The sequence below is a fragment of the Python bivittatus genome, unplaced genomic scaffold (assembly GCF_059951505.1).
Source record: "Python bivittatus isolate LINGU-HERP-01145 unplaced genomic scaffold, Pbiv_v1 ctg000610_np1212, whole genome shotgun sequence".
NCBI classification, from domain to species: domain Eukaryota; kingdom Metazoa; phylum Chordata; class Lepidosauria; order Squamata; family Pythonidae; genus Python; species Python bivittatus.
This window is the reverse complement of record NW_028277088.1, coordinates 51,601,341-51,607,340: the sequence shown is the minus strand read 5'-3', so window position 1 is coordinate 51,607,340 and position 6,000 is coordinate 51,601,341.

Below are 6,000 nucleotides of genomic sequence, written 5' to 3'. Positions count from 1 at the left end.
ATAATTTCTATAATCAGTAATACTGATTGATCAATTATGTCCATCAAGTCAGTGTCAACACTTAGCAACCATGTAGACAGATTTAATCCATGATGATCTGTCCCTAAACTGGTCCTTCAGGTCTTCCTATAGTGCAGCCATCACCACTGTAACTTAGTCCATCCACCTGACTGTTGGTCATCCTCTTCTCTTTCTATCTTTCCCAGCCCTTTTTTTTTTTTTTTTGCTGTCCATGGTATTTTCAGGAGTCTTCTCTAACATCAAGTTCAAAAGTGTCAATACTCTTTCTATCCTGCTTCTTCCAAAAGTCCAACTTTTGTATAAATAGAAAGACACAGGGAATACCATTGCTTGCACTATTCTGATCTTAATCAGTAATATTAATTAATTAATCAAATTTGTCACTGCCCATTTCATTAAAAAATGACACTGAGTGCTTAAAAACGACTCGGCAGTTTAATTTGAGCGTCATATATCATTTGTATAATCTGTATATGAACAGAATGCTACCAGCACAGCAGTGGGCAAAGGAGCACAAAGATCTTTCAGTAACTGGATTTTTTCCCCAACTGAACAATAACATAGTAATAAAGGAATGTCTGGAGCCATGTACTTTTTAAAATATATTTCTTCACCTCATGGAATGTAAATTTTGTTATTTTAGCTTGAAAACTGTAACAATCCATCTGAAGTGGAGACCTCTTTAGATGTGCTTATAATACAGCCTCAGATATGCATGCAAAAATAATCTCTCTGTGGTAAAATATAGCTAGTCACATTTTGCCATATGGATTCTAGGAAGTTTTGTAGTAAAATAAAAACAAATTGAGAAGGTCCAAATCAAATCTTTACTATGGTCATAGACTAGCATAAAGAAGGTCCAATCGGACTGTGATGGTGAAATCTACTGTATTTGCAGGGATTTGACAAAGTATTTTCTCATGCTCTGTTCTACACACAAGGCCAAAATGTAACATAACTGAGCCAAAGCTTTGATTTTGCTTTACTAACTTTAGTCAAAACTCCGATTTCAGCAGCCGAGTCAGTAGCAAAACAACTGTACTTTGTTTTATTTTTTATTCCAAAACATCTAATCTTCCCTTTATCCTGATTTATTATGGCAGACAGTACTAGAATCAAAGTACAATGTAATAAAAACAATATAACATAATATGTCAACCTTCAAATAACAAAAGGCTCTGAGAACATTAATCTATCGTATATAATATAAGCAATAAATCAGTTTAAGATCCTTGGGAAAGAAGAATGTCTTGATCTAGGACCAGAAAACACAGTAGTGTCAGCTCCTATTGCACTTCCCTAGGAAGTTGTGCCAAAGCCTGAGTGCCACTGTAGAAAGGTTGTGCCTCTTTTTTATATTCATGATATGCCTCACCAAGTAATGTACTTGGAGAAGGACTTTAATGGGGAAGGAATAAAAGGGAAAGAAAACATTCCTTGAAATATATGGATCTCAAATCACTAAGGAGCTTAATGGTACCAGGAACTCTGAACTGTGTGCAGAAGCAGACATGCAATCCATGTAACTCTAAGAATTTCTCTGGTTCCACCTAGTTAAGCCATTTAGAATTTTAGCAGCTAACTGAAGTTCCAAATTATATTCAACCTTTGATTACCTTCCAGTTTGATTATTGTAATCAGGGTATGGATGACCATACCAACTTATCCTGATGAGAAAGAGTTGCAGTTTGGTAAGAAAATTAAGAAAGTATTGCATAGGTGATAGGCAATGATAGTGCAGGATCAAGCTATACAGGAAGTCCATCCAAATTTATTTACATAGTACCTTTACTTTGTCCTGATTCATCTTTAATTTATTAAATTTCATCCACCCAATTTTTGCAATAGTTGCAATGACTACATTAGCTACCATAAGGCCTGCAACATTTGTAGTGGCCATTTTACCTCTGTGGTCCAACAGGACTCAGGGGAACTGGAGCAGGTGCTACTTGCCCTGAAGCTCTGATGCATGGTCTGACTTATGCCTTAGTTTTATCCAGACTGAAGGGTGGTGACAGTTTTGAATCATATCATGCCTGTGTGGACTACCTCTGCTTATGAATCCCAGAAAGCTCTCTAGTTCTCAGATGTGCTCTAGGAGATAAATTAGTAGAAAAGATGATAGAGCACCATTGGAGGAAAATGAAGAGCAATTCTGATTAAGCATAAGTAAGAAGCTTTATTAAGGATTACTTTGCGGCAATAAGAGCAATGAAATATTATTATTTTTCTGCTGTTATTTTGTCCACAGCTAGCTGGCCAGCAGCTTGGTTCAAGGTGACAGTTAGATGACCAGTGGAGGGACCAGGATGGGAGTGGTCCATTTTCAATACCATCAATTGGAGATTGGGAGTGGCAACCTGGTGTGGTGATTGTCCTGCTTCTTCCTCTGAGACTGGTTCCAATCAGTGTTGGTGGGAAAGGTAAGAGGTCTAGTCCCAGTTCCTCAGGGCTCTACTCTCTCTCTACTCTTCTTTAATAACTACATGAAGCTGCTGGGTGAGATCATTTGTTGGCACAGAGTTAAGGATTATTAATAGTGTCATTAGATGATATGCAGCTTTACATCTCTACCCTGGGCCAGATGATTTAATCAAGATTATTTCCTAGTATCTGGAAGCTGTGAGAATCTGGATGAGGAAGAACATGCTTTGGCTCAACCCAAGCAAGAATAAGTGGCAGTGGTTTTCGGGATCTGGAGACTTTTAATCTTTAGCTCCTGATGGAATTGCATTCCACCAGACAATTTATGTGCAATTTGGAGGTCTTCTTGGACTCACAGCTCCTACCTTTACACAATTCCATCTTATGTACCAATTGCAGTTGTTCCTGGACTGGGACTGGAGGCTCTGCTTATCATCACTTATGCCTTGCTCACCTCCTGCATGGATGATTGCAACACTTTCTACATGGAGCTGCCCTTGGAGACCATCTGGAAGCTACAGTTAGTCCAGAATGCAGCAGTGCATGTAATTATGAGCAAGCTGCACTAGCTTCCTATAGGCTTCTGAATGTAACTTGAAGTGCTGGTTATCATGACATAGGAAGTAGATGAGTTATTAGCAGGACTTCTTATCTCCAATTATGTTATCCCAGAGGTCTGACAGAATGGACATGCTTAAGGTCCCCTGCATGAAACAATGCCAGTGGTGTACCTTCTTTGCTATGGGACCTGCCCTTTGAAGCAGCTTAGGGTTCCTGGCTTTCCAGAAGGCTTTAAAAAAGTTATTTTCTCCCCAAGCACTATATTAGGGTATTTGATTAGTCGCACTTGTGGATGATCTTTGGAGGGCTCAGAGTGGGGGTGGTGTATCCATCCTGGCCCTCTTGGATCTCTTGGTGGCTTACCATCAACCATGGTATCCTTCTAGGCTGGCTCTGGGGGATGGGAGGGAGGGCCATTGTTTTGTACTGTTTCTTCGTCTTCCTCCATGCCAGTCCCAGTCAGGGTTGGTAGAGGGAGAGAAGTTCATCTCTAGGCCTCTCTTATATGGGGCACCTCAGTGTTCTGGTCTCTTCTCTGTCCTACTTAACATCTACATGAGGCTACTGGGTGAGATCATTTGACAGCATGGGATGTGGTATCAGCATTTATATATCTCTACCCCATGCTAGGCAGTTGATGCTCTTCAAGTACTTACTCAATGCCTGGAGGTTATAAGGGCCTGGATGGGGAGGAACTGGCTTCAACGCTGGCAAGATGGAGTGGCTTTGGGGTTTTGGCCCCAAGGGGTCCAGTGAGTTGTCATATTTGACTCCCAGTGGGATAGCACTCTTCCAGAGTTTGTATGCAATTTGGGGTCCTCATGGACTTCTGAATCTTACTCAAAGAGCAGGTGGCAGCCATGGCTAGAGAATCTCTGCACAAGTTCAATCTTGTGCACCAAATGTGTCTTTTCTTGAACTGGGAGACTTGCTCACAGTCACTCACACCTTAGTCATCTCTCAGTTGGACTACAACAAACTCTATATGAAGTTACCCTTGAAGAATGCTCTTCACTCAGGCATTGGGCTGGGATGGAAGCCCAACAGATGTAGAGCTGGTGGGATGATGTAATGCTGTGGTGGGATACAATTTTTTTGTGAGTTTTGTGGATTTATATTTATTCTGTTGTTATAGAATGTTGCTGTGAGCCACCTAAACTTATCATGTACAAGATAGCTAGCTATATAAGTTTCCTAAATAAATAACATCTGGAAAATTGATTTAAGATTTTGAATATACTATGTTTTGGCCTCTGTTAATTTTGTTTTATACTGTGGTATGGTGGTTCTCCTGTGTTTATTGTTTATCTTGGTTTTACTTAATCTTATGCTAACTACCCAACATCACATTTTGTAAGATGGGTGACCATACCCATTATATAAACAAACAAACAAACAAACAGTTGGGTAAGTACCTGCTTTACCTAAAATCAGTGGCAAAGAGAAATAAAGCTGAGTGGAATGTCATCTGCACACTGATCACTTTAGATTCTCAGTTGATCTTGTTCAGCAGCTTCATATAAATATAAAAGCAAAAGTTAACAAAGTCACACCCACAGACATTCTGTGTGTTTCTGGCAGCTGTTGTGTCCCTTATCATCAAGCCAACTTCACATCAACAACACATGGAATCTACCAGCCATTGAATGACCTTGTGTCATCACCCAGTCCAGTACACACCCAGCAAAGATCTTCAGCAACAACCACTTACCCTGGGCAAATCATGGTAAAGGTTCTGCGCTGAAAATCTACAAACAACCCAGGAGAAAGTTTCATTATAAAAATAATCTCTCCATGCAGACACTTTCCATTATACTTCTCATAACATGTTTTTATGCTCTTATTTTTCAAGAAAAGGAAGACAGGCAAACACACAGGAAATAGCAGAAGCTACAAATAAACATGCAGCAATAAAAAAAAATACCATGAGCTGCAAGTAGCTTAATTGAGAAGGGAAATTTGGTAAGTCTTTCCAGGAATTCTAGTCTTTGCTAAAAGGAAAGAAGCTTTTAGAGATCAAAATGGGGGAGGAACAGGTTAGAATAATTATTGCATTGATATTTACGTTGAAGTCTTAGAATAAGGGGACTATAAATCCCCACATGTAATAATAGAGTAAATGCCAAATGCTATGCAGAGGATTCAGAATGTTACAGAAATTAAAATGGTGGATTAGAATGACCTGACAACTTTGACTTAACAACTCTGGGCCAGCCCCACACAGAGTCTAATTTAACTAAGATTTTTATGATAGATTCCCTTCAGATAAATTTAAGCATTCTGTTTTTAATGGACTTCAAAGCAGCAAAGGTATTAGAGTAAAAACAAAACAAAAACAAAAACTCTCCTTCCACAAAATGTGGTTGAAAGGAAGACCATATACGATAGCAATAGCAACATTAAAAAAAAAAAAACTCACATCAGGAAAAAGTCCATTAAAGAACCTTATATTGGGGCAATGGACATGCCAAGAATGAAAAACAGATTATTTATCGATTTACCTGATCTGCTTATGCTAAAAACTTCATAATTTAGAAAAAAAGATGTCTACAAAGTGTCCATTTCTTAGAAGATGAGGTGTGCATAAATGGTTATGCAATATTTTACATGTTTTTTTAGCTTCCCCCCCCCATTGAATCAAAATTCTGCTCTGTTAAAAACAACATTTTAAGTGATATGCACTTTTCTCCCTCACAGGGTTGTTACGAAGGTAAAACAGGGTATGAAAACCACGTGTTTCACTTGAATTCCTTGAAGGAAAGGTGTGAGAAGACAGAAAGGCAGATAGGCAGCATGTCAATGTCTGAGCACAGCAACATCCAAAGATTTTTAGAATGAGGGCACCAGAAAGATTTCCAGGGACATAAAACAAACACTTTCTTTTAAGTTATTTAAAAAAAAAAACTTGCAAAATCCATCTGAAAACAGATCTGCCATTTGCTGAAAGGAAGGAGTTAGTCATCGTTTAAACTACTTAATACTTTAAGCAGCTGA